Genomic DNA, 19,280 nt, shown 5'->3' with positions numbered 1-19,280 from the left:
CAAAAAAACGGCTAACAAATAAATAGCCAACCAGGTATCAAGGAACCCATCCAGGAACAACTGGGGCTCGCCAACCGGAAAAAAAACACATCCTCAAGAGGCCGCAGCCTCCGCAACAGCGACCTGCAAAACTTTGCAGCCAAAAGCAGCTTCTGCAGATGCCAGGTCCACCTTGTAAAATTTGGTGAATAAAGGCACAGACGACCAGGTAGCCGCCTTGCACACTTGGACACCTTGCACACCACCGACCCCTGGTAAGGGAAGGCCCAGGAGGCACTAAGCCCCCTTGTAGAATGCGCTTTGACAGGGAAAGGAGGGACCTGACCCTTCATGGAATAGGCCTGCACCATCGTCTGCCTGATCCATGTGGAGATAGTCGCAGCAGACGCAGCCTGCCCCTTATGGGGTCCATCTGTAAGTACAAATAAGGAATCTGATTTACCAATCGTCTCAGTCACCGCCAGGTACACCCTGATGGCACGAACCACATCTAAGGAATGTAAGGCAATCTCTTTTGGATGTCTTGGCTTAGGACACAGCGAAGGCAACACAATGTCCTCATTCAAATGGAAACTCGAGGAACGGAGAACCACTTTGTCCCTATGAACCATCAAATAAGGCGACAACAGGACAACGCAGCCAATTCAGAAACCCTGCGTGCAGAAGTAATGGCAACCAAGAAGGCCACCTTCTGTGAGAGAGTCAATAAAGGAATCTCGCGAATATTCTCAAAAGGTGATTTTTGAAGAACAGATAACACCAAATTAAGATCTCATGGAGGCACCAGGGACATCACAGGAGGGGCCACATGGTGAACACTAAAGTGTACAAAAGTGTGAACCAAGGAGTTTGAGGCTAACGGGTGTTGGGAAAAAAATTGTCAACCCTGAAATCTGGCCCTTAATGGTGCCCAGACCCGAACGCCTATCTACACCCCCTTGTAGAAATTCCAGCAGACGCAATACCAAGAAGGCACGGGGGGGGGGGGGTTAGACTTACACCAAGTAATATACACCTTCCAAACCCGATGATAAGTCTTCCGGGAAGTGCATTTTCTAGCTCTTAACAGAGTAGGAATCACCGCAAATCCGACAATCCTCTATCCTTCAGTACCTGGCTTTCAATAGCCAGGCCATTAAAGCCAGCGACTGTAAAGCAGGATGGAAGATCGGTCCTCGAGACAACAGATCTTTTCTGAGAGGAAGCCACCAAGGAGCATCGGCAACCAGTCTCACTAACTCTGTGTACCAAGACTGACCAGGCCAGTCCGGAGCCACCAGGATCACTGGGATCCCTTCTGCCTCGATCCTACGCAAGAGTCTTGGCAGGAGCTGTAACGAGGGAAGGCATTAATTAGATTATACTGACCAAAGGGGGCCACCAGAAAGTCTGCCAAGGGGTCTCGTAATCTTGCTATGAACCTCTGAACCTTCCTGTTGAGGCGAGAAGCCAGTAGGTCGACATCTGGAGTCCCCCACCGAAGGCACAATTGTTGAAACACCTCCGGATGGAGAGACCATTCGCTTAGACTCGCCTCAATTTTTGAGCCCTGGAATGTGCACAGCAGAAAGGGCTGGAACATGTCGTTCTGCCCATCTCAGAATGCCAGCCACTTCTTTGTGCGCAAGGGCACTCTTCATGCCCCCGTAATGATTGACATATGCCACGGCCCTGGCGTATCCGATTGAATCCTTACCTGACACCCCTGTAGACGATCCATCCACTGGGACAGACAAAGTCTGATCGCTCTGATTTCCAGGATGTTGATCAGCAGAACGGACTCCGAGTCCAAACCCTCTGGGCCAAGTGCGTGCCCAAGGTGCCTTCCCACCCGGACAAGCTGGTGTCCATGGAGATCACCTTCCAGTATAAGGGAAGGAAGGATTTTCCCTGACAAACCGCCCTCTTCCCCCGGGTCAATCTGATCAGATTGTCTAGGGATCCAGGATTCTTGTCCCATTTTGCCAGGATCTCCCTCTACAGAGGTCTGGTGTGAAACTGAGCAAACGGAACAACCTTGGAAGTGGAAATCATCAACCCCAGCACTTGCATGCAAGTCCTGAGAGATGACCAATGGTTGGAGAATAGAAGCTGAATCGCATGCTGCAACTTTTTCAGTTTTCTCCTCCGGAAGAAACATTTGAGCCGAGACTGAATCCAGAGTTAGCCCCAGATAATTCAACCTGTTGGACGAAGTCAGGGCTGATCGTTCTGTAAAACGGAACGTGACTCCGCTCGCAGAAGGTCATCCAGGTAACCCAGTATTGCAATTTCCCTCTGTCTGAGCAAGGCGAGCACCGGGGCCAACACCTTCGTGAACACCCGAGGAGCTGATGCGAACCAAAGGGTAACGCCACAAATTGATAATGTTCTTCTCCCACAGCAAAGTGAAGGAAACGTTAATGCCCGCCATAAATTGGGATATAGAGATATGCGTCGAAAAGTCTCCTTGATGAAGGGCAGCCACTACTGTGCGAATGGACTCTATCTTGAATTTTTGAATCCTCACAAAGTGGTTCCAGGCCTTGAGGTCTAAAATTGGATGAACCTTGCCCTCCTTCCTGGGGACAGTGAAAAGGTTTAAATAAAAACCCAGAAAGCGTTCCAAATCTGGAACTGGTACAATGACACCCTGCGAGAGCAAATCTTGCATTGCCCCATGAGGCCCTGCAAAAAAGAAGCAAAACGTCCCCCCACACGTTGGCCAGAGGGACCGCTTTTGACTTACCAACCCAGGGTCTCTTGGAACCCTTGTCCTGTGTAGGGCGAAAGGGCCAATTGTGGGCTGAGAACACTGGACCACGTTTGCGCCGAGGCTCTCTGCCCTTTGTGCTCTGCGGAAGTGTGCTTTTACCACCAGTGAGACCTTTAATGACCTCTTCCATTGAAGCTGCGAACAGACGATCTCCCACAGAAGGAAGATCGGTCAGCAACTTTTTGGAAGCTTGGTCCGCAGACCATCATTTCAGCCAAATCAAGGTTTACCGCAGTCACAGATGCCCTGCAAGCCAACGGAGCCGCATCCAGGAAAGCATCAGAGATATACTGCAACCCCTGTATCAGCTGGTCCGTCAATTCCACCAGCTCAGGGGGATGTTGATCCCTTACAAATCCTGGCACAGGATTCTAGACCATTCCGTTAAAGTCTGAGAGACCAAAGTAATGGCGAACACCGGCCTCAATATTGAACCTGTCAAAGTGAAAAGATGGCGGACCAGGGCTTCAGCCTTCCCGTCTGCGGGGTGTTTAAAGGACGGTGCGTCCTCCACCGGTAGCAAGGTGGCCTTAGTCATTCTGGAAACCTGTGAATCTACCACCGGGGGAACCGTCAGTTTCTTTAAGAGGGACTCCTCAAAGGGATACCTCCCAGCAAAACGCTTAGGTATCCCATGCGTTTCGGGGAACTCCACTGACTAGTGACAATCTCGCCAAAATAGGCGGGAAACGGAAACACCTTAATCACCTTGGACTGTTTGCGGGTACCGAACTGCACCGGCGCCAGCTGTGTCTTCCATCTTTAGAGTTTCCCGCACTGATACTATCAGAGCCTCCATAAGCGCCTTTTCTTGTGCGGAAGACGTGGAAGAGGACTCATCCTCACTATCAGAGCCCTCCAATTGCGCCGACGCAGACCCTGTGGGGTTTCTTCACGTCTGTGGCGGCCACGTCAGTCTCAGAATCTGAGGACACAGAGGGGGCAGGTGAGGGCGCTTCTTTGCCTGTCTTTTCTGCAGGGCCAAATCCACTTTTGATACCAGCGACTGCAGGACTACCGTCATGGCCAAAAGGGCAGACGCAGATTTGGAGGGTCCTGCCGCCTCTGAGCGTGGGTCCGGTGGTGACACTCGCTTTAAATGTTCCATGGAGCAACCTTGGACCACATGATATAGCAAAAAAATTTGCACAAAAAACGGCTGTAATATGTCCCACTACTTTAAATGTGGCACTACAGGTCCCAGCTAATGCTACAACAGGAAAAAGGGATGGCATACACCCCCAGAGACTCACCACACCGCACAGAGTAAGAACCAGAAGCGTCCGTCAGCTTGCTCCATGCCGTTCAGAAAGGAAGTGGAACGGCCGCTTCTGTGGCTACAAGAAAATGGCCGCCCATAGACTTCTATGGGAGCCTCCACATAGCCGCCAAGCACAGTGTAGTGAACTACAATAAAATGACGGCACCCCCTACCATAAACAAACCATGCTATTTGTAGCGGGAACTGCCGCTTTGCACTCCCAGCCCCTGCCAGCCACAGCTCCCCACACACATCCCACACCACTAGCACAGCCCTGGGTTGGGGGGGGGGGGGGGTTAGCATGGAGGCCCTTGATAGAAATGGGGTACCAGAGGGGTTGGGAGGTCACAGGAGGGACCGACCACTTTAGAATGGGCCCGCTTCCACCCAAAATTTCCCAAAGAAGAAAAAAAAAAAGGGGGAAAAAACTACTCACCAAACCTTTGGAGACACCACTCCAGGCAGAACACCTTTCCATCTTGGAATGGGGGGAGCTGCAGGCCAGGGGTACGCTGTGACTCAGGCTGCAACCCGGTCGTGCGCATCCTTGCGAGGTGTTCCACTCGCCGCCCTGCCCCTGTCCTGTGGGACTATGTCGCGGCCGACTGAGCGCGGAGCTACAGTCTGCACACGCTCGCTGGCCAGACTGAGGGGACTGTAAGGATCTAGAATTTCCAGTGCATCACCCAGTCCGGCAGTTGATTGTAGTTCTCACAGGAACAACTTGATTGTAGAAGGAAAAAAGGAAAAAAGTTCCATTTAAAATAAAAAAAAAAAGGCTAGGACCAGAGATCCCAGCAAGGAGCTAGGTCCTTACTCCTGACTAGGCAGAAAAAAACTGAGATCCTAGAGCAGGAAGTGGGAGTATACCCCCACGGACTGTCCCATACGTGTAGTCAAAGCCTTGTTAACTTTTGTTAACCCTTTTTCCACCTAGTGTCCTACTCCTAAGAACAGCAGCATAACCCAACGGTCAATGAAGATATGAACGAAAGAGAAATTATGATTATTAATATTAAAGTTCTCTTATAGGGTCTACTGTTGTCATTGGCATAGGAAAATCACAATATAATTAGATATAGAAGATAATTTTGTTTACAGAGACAAAAAATGCAGGTAAAACTGTTGAATAACACAAATATAAAATTTAAAAACAAAAACCTATAGCCAAACCTATAGCCACACAATGGTCACTACCGCTTCTTTCCCTTTCTTCAGCTTACTCTAGTTGCTCTACAGTTCCATTATACACACATTTTCTGCATTTCTAGGCCAGTCATTTTTATTATAAAACAGTTCCCTGAAGATAGAGCTTTTGTTTTTTTGAATGATCTTCCTATTCACCAACAGATAATCCTTTCTAGAGATAACCAACTCATTCACATACAGTAGAGATGAAAGTTCCTCAAAGTTTATTTTTTCAAACTTAGATGTCTCAAAACAAGTAATTCTTTTAACAATAGTTAACAAAGAAGATATATGACCAGCTTATCTGACACTAGTCACTCACAAACCTTTAAAATAGACTATAAATTATCCCGGAATAAATATCAATATACAGTGTCAAGAAAAAGTATGTGGACACCTTGGAATTACCTGGTTTCTGCAGTAATTTGCCATAAAATGTGACCTGATCCGCTTCTAAGGCACGTTTCGAATCTGAATATACCAACTTGATTGATTGATTGATGAGCTTGGGTACATCCAGCATGCAGGGTTTTACCTTCGATTATCGCTAGCGGCTGCTATAGCCACTAACAATCACTGTCTTCTCCCGGCAGCGATGGCTTCATCCCCCCAGGAGAAGACAATGGCCCAGCTGCAGGGATTCCCCTATCTGTGTTGATGGGGGAATCAAGCAATTTTCTTTCCTGTAACCGTGGTTTCAGGAAATAAATTTGCTCTGTGTATGGCAGGCTAGGTCACAAAAATAGATAAACGCAATGCGGTTGATTTAACCACTTGCCGACTGCCGCACGACTATTTACGTCGGCAGTCAGCCCCTCACAGGCAAAGCGACGTAGAGTTACGTCGCTAGCCTGTAAGGGTTTTGGGAGCAAGCGCGCGCCGCCGGATGCGCGCTCCCGCTCGGTCATGGACCCCCCGCGCGGGTGTCCGGCGGACCCGATGTCCGCCGGGCACTCGCGATCGTCCGTGACAGCGAGAGAAAGGCAGGCGGCTAGTGTAAACAAAGCCGCCTGTCAGTCTCCCCTGTGTAAGAATGGTGATCAAACGGTTCTACTATGTAGGACCGTTGATCACTGTTCTTACACATTAAGCCACAGCCAATCACAGTTAGAAACACACCCCTAGAGACACACTTAACCCCTCCCTCTAAAAAAAGTTAACCCCTTCACTGCCAGTGTCATTTTTACAGTAACAGTGCATATGTATAGCACTGATTACTGTAGTAATGTCACTGGTAACCCCAAAAGTGTCAAAAATGTCAGTCAAGGGTCCGATCTGTCCGCCCCAATGTCGCAGTCTCGCAAAAAAAATCACAGATCGCCGCCATTACGCGTAAAAAAAAAAAAAACAACAAAAATGACAAAAATCTTTCCCTTTGTTAGTAAATGCAATAACTTTTGCGCAAACCAATCAAAATACGCTTTTTGCGATTTTTTTTTTTTACCAAACATATGGTAAAAAAAAAAATTGGCCTAAAATGTTAAAAAAAAATAATGTAAATTTTTTTTGGGGAATTTCATATAAAAAATGTGAAAAATATTGTTATTTTTGCAAAATTGATGCTCTTTTTTTGTTTATAGCGCATGATCAAAAAAAATCGCACAGGTGATCAAATACCACCAAAAGAAAGCTCTGTTTGTGGGAAAAAAAGGACGCCAAATTTGTTTAGGTACATCGTTGCACGACCGCGCAATTGTCCGTTAAAATCACGCAGTGCCGAATCGCAAAATAGGCCCTGGTCAGGAAGGGGGTAAAATCTTCCGGGGCTTAAGTGGTTAATAAAGGCAAATATACTGTGCACTGCAAGTGCACTTCATGTGTAGTTGCTCTAGATCTGAGGGGGAGCCCTGAAATGAGGGGAAGCTCTACTGATTTCCATCATCCAATCATGCGCAAGAACCTTGTAAATGTACCTTGCATGTGATTGATTTTGATGTGATTCTTTGTAAACCCAAACTACCTCTTTTACTAAGCTCTGGAACAAGTGCGCTTGCAGTGCACAGTATATTTGCCAGTAAATCAACCCTATGTGCTAAAGCTGATAACACACAATTCTAATTTCTCGTGTCTGTATTGAACATTCACAGTGCGGGAGGAAAATGTAAGTGAACCTATAGACTAAATGCTTCATCGAAAGTTAATTGGAGTCAGTAGTTTGCATAGCTGGAGCTCAATTAATGAAATCAGTTCGGAGGTGTGGCTTGCAGCTACATTGATTGATAAAAGACTCGCAAACATTTTATTGGTGTTCTCAAAAAAGAAGGTAGTGTTTGTGGTAAGTATTCAATTATTAAAGGTACCGACATCCCCAATTATCAAAGTTTGATGGTGGGAATCAACCCAAAAAAGAGGGGATAGACTCAGGTAGCAGAGCCTATCGACCAAAGATGTAGTAGGAGAAAATGCTCCAAGAAGGAGAGAGAACAGAAAGAAATGAATAAGAAACAATGAGGGCTAAATGGGATTTTTAAATGGTACCGTACCAATTCATATATAATGACACATACCCAAAAAATAAAACATGTAGAATTTATTTATAAAATTATAAATAAATTCTACATGTTTTATTTTTTGGTCTCACATGTCACTAAAAGGAGCTCTTTGAAGACATACGATCCGCACTGCCAAATACGCCAGGTTAACTACCATTCACAAAAAATTCACTGATCAATGTGCTAAGCAAAATTTACCAAAAAAATAAAAATTATATACAAAACTTTTTGTGATTACCGTATATACTTGTGTATAAGCCGACTTTTTCAGCACAATTTTTTATGCTGAAAAAGCCCCCCTCGGCTTATACTCGAGTGACGGTCTCACTTACCTTTCTCCGGAGCAGTGCGCATGCACCTCCGCTGCTCGGGAAAGCCCGTACACGTTCAGCTATTCCCTGGCAGACGGCGCATGCGCGGTGATGTGTTGGTGCCGGGCGGCAGCATTTTTAAATTTAAGGCGCCTCACCAAAAGGTAAGTGAGACTCCTTCGCAGCCCCTGCATCTCCTCAAGAGATGCAGTGCTGCGGGCATGGTACAGGAGATTCTCTTGTTTTGGGTCTGGTGGTGGTCCAGTAGATACTGCATTTCCCACCCTAGGCTTATACTCGAGTCAATACGTTTTCACAGTTTTTTGTGGTAAAATTAGGTGCCTTGGCTTATATTCGGGTCAGCTTATACTCGTGTATATACGGTATATATAACCTATTGTTGCTGCTCACACCGTAATGTGTACTCCCACATCTACTGATATACAATAAAACAAAAATAGTGCCACGCAACAATCAATTAAAGTCCTGATAATTACAGTTCCTATTTGTATTTTCATTTCATAAATGTGCAACAACAACAGCTGAATATTCTGCCACATACCAGTTCAATAAAACAATAAACAAGTCCTTAAAAAGTACTAGTATATGCTGTGTCTTCTTATTTTCCTTCTCATTTAAAGGTATGAAGTGAGTTCCAGCACCACTAAGTGTTGGGTGAACGGTTCGGGCCGAGCATGAGTCCTGGCCGAACATTGGCTGTCCGATCTATTCAGTGAACTCTCAAATTTGCAGGGTGTTCGCTCTGCCAAACACCCCGCAACACACTGCACTGCACAGTGCATTCTGCGCCCTGATTGGGCAAAGCTTTGCCCGATCGGGCACCAGTAAAAGCTATTAGTTAAGGAGCAGAGCAGGGAAGCCGGCTGCGCTGTCTTTAACAACTGCTGAGTCATCAGCTGTCAAAGGGCTTTCCCGCTGACAGCTGAATAAAAAAAAAAACAATAAAAACCGGTGTGGAGGCCCCCTCCCCCCCCCCAATCCATACTAGACCCTTTGGGTTTGGTATGGATTTTAAGGGGAACCCCATGCGCAAAAAAAAAAAACAGTGAGGACCCCCCCTAAATACATACCAGACCCTTATCTGAGCCTGAACCCTTCTGAACCATAACAGGCCACATGCCCTCAACATGGTGGGGATGTTTTGGGGTGGGGGGGGAGTTCTGCCCCCCTACACCAAAGCACCTTGTCCCCATGTTTAACAAGGGGGCCCCCAGATTCCCCCCCACGTGAATGAGTACATAGTACCCCTACCCAGTCACCAAAAAAGTGTACAAAAAATAAAAACTGGAGACAGGTTTTTGACAAATCCTTTATTGAAAAATAAAACAGTCACCCCCATTGTAGATCCATCGTCAATTATGATGCCCATGCCATACCGCCAACCCAAAAAAGAGAAAATCTCTCCGCCCGCCGTAAAGGCAAACCGCCAAATGGCTGGCTTGCCATTTGACAGTTCTTATATAGGTAAGGGCGAGGCCACCCGATGTCACCAGGCGGCACCGCCCCCTTGTGATGTCACCAGCCGATGTATGCTGGGTCATTGATGTCACAAGGGGTGGTGCCACCTGGTGACATCATCAGGTGGCCCCGCCAAGACAAGGGCCTCATCCCTACAACCATGGCCTGTGGTTGAGGGGATCTGCGGGCAGGGGGCTTATTGGAATCTGGTAGCCCACTTTAACCCCTTCCATACCGCGCCATTATAAAATGACGTCGGCAGGAATCCTTTCTCGATCCGGGCGGCCGTCATATGACGTCCGCCCGGTCTCGCCGCTACTGCGGCTGTGTACCACGTGATCGGCTGTGTCAATCACAGCCGATCACATGAGCGGCTCCAGCGCGAGCCGCTTGTTCCTTCCTCAATGCGCGCCCCTCCCTCGGACAGAGCCCATCCCCGATCTAGGTAAAGAGCCAATGAAATTGGCTTTTTACCACGTGACCGGCTCTGTCCGATCACAGCCGGTCACAAATGTCAACAGAGAACACGGTAACTAGCTGTCACCGTGTTCTCCTCCTCACACACTGATCCTGTGTGAGGAGGAGATTGTGGTAACAGCTAGTTACCAAGTACAGTGCACCCCAACCACACTGATTGCCCCCCCCCCCAATAAAAAGCACCTGTCACTAGCCCATCAAAGTACCCGAGTACCTGTCACCAGCCCATCAGGTACTCTGATGACAGGTACTCGGGTACTCTGATGGGCTGATGACAGGTACTCGGGTACTCTGATGGGCTGGTGACAGGTACTCGGGTACTCTGACGACGGGTACTCGGGTACTCTGATGACGGGTACTCGGGTACTCTGATGACGGGTACTCGGGTACTCTGATGACGGGTACTCGGGTACTCTTGATGACGGGTACTCGGGTACTCTGATGACGGGTACTCGGGTACTCTGATGACAGGTACTCGGGTACTCTGATGACAGGTACTCGGGTACTTTGAGTACCCGTCACCGGAGTACCCGAATACCCGTCACCGGAGTACCCGAGTACCTGTCACCTACCCATCAGAGTACCCGAGTACCTTCCACCTGCTCATCAGAGTACCTGACACCTGAAGTACCCGAGTACTTGCCACCTGCTCATCAGTACCCATCACCTATCAGTATCAGTACTGATCATCCGTACCCATCAGTACAGTATCAGTATCACCTATCAGTATCAGTACTACTCATCAGTACCTATCACCTGCCTGTCACCTGCCCAGCAAAGTACCCGAGTACCTGTCACCCTTCATACAGCCACCATGTCTAAGTCCAAAAAGGTTTATATACGTCCTCCGTTTAAACCTAAATACTGGTGTTATGGCAGCAGATAGCTGCCATAACCCTGGTATTTTTTTAAACGGTGGACAGTTGGCTTTCCGATAAGGGTGGTCCCAGCGGCGGATTCGCTGCGGGATCACCCTTCCGGGGTGGCGGAAGAGGTGCCCCCCCCTCCCGCCGCATTCTGGTCCTTTTCCCCGCTTACCGGACCCGTCGGCAGCGGGGAAAACGATCCGGTCCCGGATCCTCACAGACAGGATGTCGAGTGAGGGCAAGCTTGCCCTCACTCGACTCTATGGTCTTGGAGGACCGGAGCTACGGCAAACGTCGTTGCCTAGCAACCAGTTTAAAGGTCCTTTTTTTTTTCATTTTATTTAATTTATATTTTATTTATTTATTTATTTTTTTCTATCTTTTAGTGTACTTGTGAGATCTGAGGACTTTTTGACCCCAGATCTCACAAAAAAGAGGTCCTGTCGTGCCTTTTTCTATTACAAGTAATGTTTACATTTCTTGTAATAGAAATAAAAATGATCAATTTTTTTTTTAAAAAACAGTGTAAAAATAAAAAATAATAAAATAAATATAAAAAAAAAAAAAAAATTAAAGCGCCCTGTCCCCGTGAGCTCGCGCGCAGAAGCGAACGCATACGGAAACCCCGCCCACATATGTAAACAGTGTTCAAACTACACATGTGAGGTATCGCCGCGATCGTTAGAGCAAGAGCAATAATTTGAGCCCTAGACCTCCTCTGTAACTCTAAGATAGCAACCTGTAGAAATTTTTAAAGTGTCGCCTATGGGGATTTTTAAGTACCAAAGTTTGTCACCATTCTGTGAGCGTGCGCAATTTTGAAGCATGACATGTTGGGTATCTATTTACTCGGCGTAAAATTATCTTTCACATTATGGAAAACAATTGGGCTAACTTTACTGGTTTCTTATTCTTTAATTAAAAAAAGTGAATTTTTTCCAAAAAAATTGCGTTTGGAAGACCGCTGCGCAAATACGGTGTGATAAAAAATATTGCAATAATCTCCATTTTATTCTCTAGGGTCTCTGCTAAAAAAAATATATAATGTTTTGGGGTTCTAAGTAGTTTTCTAGCAAAAACAACTGATTTTAGCTTGTAAACACCAAATGTCAAAAATAGGCCTAGGCAAGTGGCTAGGATGCATGATGGTACTCCTTGGATGTTGGGCCCCTCTATATGGCTAGGCTGTGAAAAAGTCTCACACATGTGGTATTGCCATACTCAGGAGGAGTGGCAGAATGTATTTTGGGGTGTCATTTTTGCTATGTACATGCTATGTGTTAGGAATATCCTATAAATTGACAACTTTGTGTAAAAAAATAAAGTTTTTATTTTTTTCCCACATTTTTCAAAAACTTGTGGAAAAAAATGACATGTTCAAAGGACCCATAATGCCTCATAGAATATACGCTGGAGTGTTTGCTTTCCAAAATGGGGTCATTTTGTGGACTTTTCCATTGTATTGGTGCTCTAGGGCCTTGAAAAGTGTGATAGGTAGTAAGAAAGTTTTATGTGTATTTATGCTCCTAAAACGCCTTATGGTGTTACTTTGACGTGGAGTCTCTTTTTGTGGCCAGGCTGTGTAAAAGTCTCACACATGTGGTATCACCATACTCAGAAGGAGTAGCAGAATGAATTTTGGGGTGTCATTTTTGCTGTGTACATGCTATGTGTTAGAAATAGCTTATAAATTGACAACGTTTTGGGAAAAAAAAGAAAAAAAATGTTTTCTTCATTTTCCCAAGAATTGTGGGAAAAATTATAACTTCAAAAAACTCACCATGCCTCTTACTAAATACCTTGGACTGTCTACTTTACAAAAATTGGTCATTTGGGGGGGGGGGGGGTATTTGTACTGTCCTGACATTTCAGGGCCTCAAGAAAGGAGATAGGCCATCAGTACATCTGGTGTGATCAATTTTCAGTAATTGGTACCATAGCTTCTAGACTCAATAACTTTCACACAGACTAAATAATATACACTAATTTGGGTTAATTTTACCAGAGATATGTAGCAGTATAAATTTTGGCCCAAATGTATGAAGAAAAATTAATTTTTTGCAAAATTTTATAATAGAAACTAAAAAACAAAGTGTTTTTTTTTTCAACATTTTTGCTCTTTTTTTGCTTATATCACGAAAAAAAAAAAAAACCCAGTTGTGATCAAATACCACCAAAAGAAAGCTCTATTTGTGTGAAAAAAATGATAAAAATTTTGTTTGGTTACAGTGTAGCATGACTGAGCAATTGTCATTCAAAGTGTGAGAGTGCTGAAAGCTGAAAATTGATCTGGGCAGGAAGGGGGTCTAACTGCTCTGTATGGAAGCGGTTAACAAGGGGGCCCTCAGATCCCAGCCCCTCCCCCCATGTGAATGAGTATGGGGTACCTCTACTCACGCATCAAAAAAGTGTCAAAAAGTAAGAAAAACCCAGAGACAGTTTTTGACAAATCCTTAATTATAAAAATAATAATAAAAAAAAAAATAGTATCCTCCGATGTGAATCTATTATTAATCATGACGTCCACGCACTGCAGAAATCCGAAAAAAAGAGCTCTGTTCCCGAGGACAGTTGGCCGCCGAATGCCTCCTACGCTGTTTGACTGTTCTTATATAGGTAAGAGCAGGGCCACCTGGTGACTTCACCTGGTAGCCCTGCCCCCTTGTGATGTCATCGACCCAGCATGCACTGGTCCATTACATCACAAGGGGGCGGCGCCACCAGGTGATGTCACCAGTTGGCCCCACCCTTACCTATATAAGAACTGTGAAACGGCGAAGGAGGCATTCAGCGGCCAGCTGTTCTTGGGAGCAGAGCTCTTTTTTGGGGGGGGGTTCCAGGGGTGCGACAGGCGTCGTGACTGAGGCGAAAAACACCAGCAAAGAATGATCCAATTTGCTACAGCAGGGGAAAGAAATCCTTCCTGATCCCCTGAGAGGCAATCAGATATTCCCTGGATCAACTTTACCTATATTAGTACCCATTTATATGTACACCTAGGAAATAATCCAAGCCTTTTTTAAAGCAATCTAGTGAGCTGGCCAGAACCACCTCTGGAGGGAGTCTATTCCACATTTTCACAGCTCTTATGGTGAAGAAACCTTTCTGTATTTGGAGACGAAATCTGTTTTCCTCTAGACGTAAAGAGTGTCCCCTTGTCCTCTGTGTTGACCTTAAAGTGAATAACTCAACACCAAGTTCACTATATGGACCCCTTTTGTATTTATACATGTTTATCATTCCCCCCCCCCCCCCCTAATCTCCTCTTCTCAAGAGAGAATAAATTCAGTTCCTCTAATCTTTTCTCAAAGCTGAGTTCATCCATGTCTCTTATTAGCTATCTAGTGACTGGTGAGGGTATTAGCGACTGGTGGGTACCCCAGGTTTTGTACCAGGGAAGTTAGAGGTAGGGTAGGTAAGGAAGAGCAGGTTGTTAATATTATCCCCATAGAGTAGAGGGTAATAATGTCCGACAGGATTGGGGATGCCACTCAGTGCACTTCTTGCGGCATGTATGCGTTCCTTGATGAAACAATCGAGGACGAATACTGCTGTGCAAGATGTGAGCGACTTGTTGCTCTGGAAGCCCACATCGTGGATCTAGAGAACACAGTGACAAGACTGCGTGGCATCTACAACCTGAAAAGGAGCTTGGACATTACCCAGCAGGCGCTGGCAGGGGTCAGCATAGAGGAGGGAGGAATAGAGGAGACGCAAGCAGCAGAGGTACGCAGCTGGGTGACTGTTAGGAATGTTAGGGGGAGGAGAGTCAGGGAGGCCAGTCCTGAGTTGGTAGACCCTAACATGTTTGCTGAGTTGCAGGTTGAGGGGGATATCAACTCAGGGGTGGCAGAGCTGGAGCATGCGCCCTCCCCCAGCTGCCAGGGGAGGGACGGCTCCAGGAAGAAGGGGGGCCGTAACGCAGGAAAGGTTAGACAGGTTGTGGTAGTTGGGGACTCAATTATCAAGAGGACAGAGAGGGAAATCTGTAAAAAAGATCTCGTGAACCGAACAGTTTGTTGTTTACCGGGCGCCCGAGTTCGGCACATCGCAGATCTGGCAGACAGATTGTTGGGCGGGGCTGGGGATGACCCAGCGGTCATGGTGCATGTGGGCACTAATGACAAAGTTAAAGGTAGGTGGAGGATCCTTAAGAACGATTTCAGGGACTTAGGTAATAGATTGAGGAAAAGGACCTCCAAGGTGGTTTTCTCTGAAATACTGCCTGTACCTCGAGCCACACAGGAGAGGCAGAAGGAGCTTAGGGAAGTTAACAAGTGGCTGAGGAATTGGTGTAGGAAGGAGGGGTTTGGGTTCCTGGAGAACTGGGCTGACTTCTCAGTCGGCTACCGGCTCTTTAGTAAGGATGGGCTGCACCTTAATGGGGACGGTACAGCTCTTTTGGGGAGAAAGATGGCCACCGAGTTGGAGGGGCTTTTAAACTAGGAGACGGGGGGGAGGGCTCAGAAGTAGAATCAGTCAGGAGGGAGCAGAGGACTGAAGGCAGTTGTAGGGTCAACAGCGACAGTAGGTCAACAACATTAATTGGCGGGTCTGTGCGGGAGAACAGCAGACCAAACAGAAATAAACAAAACCGCCAATCACGTTTAACTTCCGTAAAACTAAGAGGGGTATATGCTAATGCCAGGAGCCTAGCTAATAAGATGGATGAGTTGGACATGTTAGTACATGAGGAAGACATAGACCTTGTGGGAATAGCGGAGACTTGGTTCGACCCCTCACATGACTGGCTGGCCAATATCCAAGGGTATTCGGTGTACCGGAAGGACAGGGTTGGTAAAAGAGGGGGAGGGGTATGTCTCTATGTCAAGAACAATATAAAGGTGCTAGAAAGGAGTGACATTACGGATGGGATGAGCATGGATTTAGAATCTGTGTGGGTTGAACTCGATAGGGAAGAAGATAAGGGAAAAGTAGTTGTGGGGGTTTGCTATAGGCCACCTAACCAAGGGGAGGAGGTAGAGCTGGAATTTTTAGCACTAATAGGTAAAGCGGCAAAACTAGGATCAGTCATCATATTGGGGGACTTCAATTATCCCGACATTGACTGGGAAGAGGGGACTGCACACTCGCATAAGGCCCGGCTATTCACGGAAACCTTACAGGATAACTACATGTCGCAGTTGGTGGATTCCCCTACTAGAGAGAATGCTATCCTGGATCTATTGATCACTAATGACCCAGACATAATCTCGGAGGTAGGAGTCCAGGACAACCTGGGCTCTAGCGATCACAGGATGATCACATTTAGTATAAATAACAATATAAAAAGGCAAGTGGGGAACATAAGAACCCTAAACTTCAGAAGGGCAGACTTTCCAAAATTGTACTCATTGATGGAAAGGGTAAACTGGGACCAAACCCTGGGATCACTGACCACAGAGGAAAAATGGGAATGCTTTAGAACAATATTAAGCAAAGGCATCTTGCAGTGCATTCCTATGGGGAATAAATTTAGAAGAGACAAAGCCAAACCTGGCTGGCTAAACCGTAGCGTTAAAAAACTTATTAGGGGAAAAAAATTGGCCTTCAAGAAATATAAATCAGAGGGCACAGTATCGGCCTTCCAGCAATACAAGGAGGAAAATAAGAAGTGTAAACACGAAATCAAGATGGCTAAAATCAACTTTGAGAGACAAATAGCGGAGGATAGTAAAAAAAACCCAAAGAAATTCTTTAAATATATCAACAGCAAAAAAACTAGGGCAGTGCATATTGCACACATAATTAACGATGATGGGAGGATGGTTACAGAGGACACTGAAAAAGCAACCGTGCTGAATTCTTTTTTCTCGTCAGTTTTTACGCAGGAAAAGGAAGGGTACACTGACCATGACTGTATGGTTAGTAGTAATACACAGGACTTGCCACTATGGCTAACAGAGGGGGAAATCAGGGAAAGACTGGATAAACTTAACACAAACAAATCACCAGGCCCGGATGGCGTACATCCGAGAGTGCTCAAGGAACTCAGTATGGTTATATCTAGACCACTGTTCCTGATCTTTGCTGACAGTATTAGGACAGGAGATGTACCAGGGGATTGGAGGAAGGCTAACGTGATTCCGATATTCAAAAAGGGCCAGAGACATATCCCGGGAAATTATAGGCCTGTCAGTCTGACATCAATAATATGTAAACTTTTGGAGGGGATGATAAGGGACTATATCGTAGAGTATGCTAAAGACAACAACATCATCAGTAGTAACCAGCACGGGTTTACAAATGGGCGTTCTTGTCAAACCAATCTCTTAGCATTCTACGAGGAAGTGAGCTGTGAGCTAGATAGGGGGAGACCAGTGGATGTGGTGTACTTGGATTTCGCTAAGGCGTTTGATACAGTTCCCCACAAGCGCTTAATTTATAAAATAAGGTCTGCAGGTATCGACAGCAGGGTTTGCTCTTGGATACGGAATTGGCTAAAAGGCCGTGTCCAAAGGGTAGTAATAAACAGCGCATACTCAGACTGGTCTGAGGTAGTAAGCGGGGTGCCCCAGGGCTCAGTCCTGGGACCAACCTTGTTCAATTTATTCATAAACAGCATTGAGGAAGGGATCAGTAGTTCGTTATCAGTTTTTGCAGATGACACAAAATTGGCCAGGGCGATAACTGCACAGCATGAAGCAGATATCCTACAGAATGACCTGGACAAAATTACGGAGTGGGCAACGACATGGCAAATGAGGTTTAATGTGGAGAAGTGTAAGGTTTTGCACTTGGGGACCAAAAACATAAAAGCACAATACACGTTAGGAGGGGAACCCTTGGGGGAATCAAAAATGGAGAAAGATTTGGGAGTCTTAGTTGATGATAGATTAGGCAACAGCATGCAATGCCAAGCGGCAGCTTCCAAAGCCAACAGAATATTAGCATGCATAAAGAAAGGGATGTATTCCAGAGATAAGACTATAATCCTTCCACTTTATAAAACTCTGGTCCGACCGCATCTGGAGTATTCTGTCCAGTTCTGGTCGCCAGTCCTCAGGAGGGATGTGTTGGAGCTGGAGAAAGTCCAGAGAAGGGCAACTAAACTGATTAGGGGGTTGGAGGACCTTACCTATGAAGAGCGGCTGCAATCGCTCGATTTATTTTCCCTGGAGAAAAGACGTCTGAGAGGGGACATGATAGCAATTTATAAATATCTTAATGGGGATCTCAGCTTAGAAGAAAAGCTGTTCATTCGAAGGAATTGCATGAGGACTCGAGGACATACAATGCGATTAGAGGAGAAGCGTTTTAACCTCAGGCAACGTGGGGGGTTCTTTACTGTTAGGGCTACAAGATTGTGGAATTGTCTACCACAAGAGGTGGTTTCTGCGGGTAGTATGGTGACTTTCAAAAGACTCTTAGACTTACATCTCAAGGATCAGGAGATTGAGGGCTATGTTAGATGATTACAGTCACACACACCTACACAGGTTGAACTGGATGGACTATTGTCTTTATTCAACCTCGCCTACTATGTAACTATGTAACTATGTAAGTTTGGTTGCCCTTCTCTGCATTCTCTCCACTTCCCCGATATCCTTTTTGAGAACTGGTGCCCAAAACTGAACTGCATATTCCAGATGAGGTCTTTCGTACAGGGGCAAATGATATCTCTCTCTCTGGAGTCCATGCCTCTGTTAATACAAGAAAGGACTTTGCTTGCTTTGGAAACCACAGCTTGGCATTGCATGCTATTATTAAGCTTAGGATCTACCAGAACACCCAGATCCTTCTGCGCTATGGATTCCCCCCAGTTCTTCTCCCCCTAGTATGTATGATGCATGCATGATATTAGCCCCCACGTGCATAACTTTACATTCATCAACATGAAACCTCATTTGCCACATTGTTGCCCAATGAAACAGTGCATTGAGGTCGGCTTGTAAATTGGAGACATCCTGTAAAGAAGTTTTCCTGTCGCATCATGGCAGCACACACTGATAGGACTGGATAGCTATAAAATCTAAAGAGGGACCCCTCCCAGCATTCTCCTTTTTTCCTCATTACCACTTGCCGACCGCTCCCATTGAGCGTACTGCGGTAAAGTGGTTCGTTATCGTCCAGCGACGTAGTACTACGTCGCTGGACTCCTCCCCCTGTAGGCGGAGGCGTGCTCCCGCTGTTTCAGTCACAGCGGGAGTCGGGCCAGGGGAGGAGTGGCGGCGATCGCCGCTGCTCTTCCCCGATTGTCGGGGAATCTAGTTTGGAGATCCGCCCGCCTGTGTAAACAGAGCGGGCAGATCTCCTAAGTGACAGGGAGTGACAGATTGCAGTGTTCAGCATAGCTGAACATGCGATCTGTCCCTGACTCACTCAGTCACCTCCCCCCACACACGTCAGTAAGCACCAGGCATACATTAACCCCTCCCTCTCCAATAAAATTAACCCCTTCCCTGCCAGTGTCATTTTTACAGTAACAGTGCATATATATAGCACTGATTA

General features: G+C 46.2%; 1 protein-coding gene across 1 annotated transcript in view; it reads right to left on the bottom strand.

Annotated features, from left to right (window-relative positions):
- The window catches only part of PIP5K1C (phosphatidylinositol-4-phosphate 5-kinase type 1 gamma), a 476,610-nt gene that overhangs the window by 29,451 nt on the left and 427,879 nt on the right, over positions 1 to 19,280 (bottom strand). The window lies entirely within an intron of this gene.

This window comes from Pelophylax lessonae, assembly GCF_965119305.1.
Source record: "Pelophylax lessonae genome assembly, chromosome: 1".
Classification (NCBI taxonomy): domain Eukaryota; kingdom Metazoa; phylum Chordata; class Amphibia; order Anura; family Ranidae; genus Pelophylax; species Pelophylax lessonae.
The sequence above is the reverse complement of the archived record's forward strand: the minus strand, read 5'-3'. Positions and strand labels throughout refer to the sequence as shown.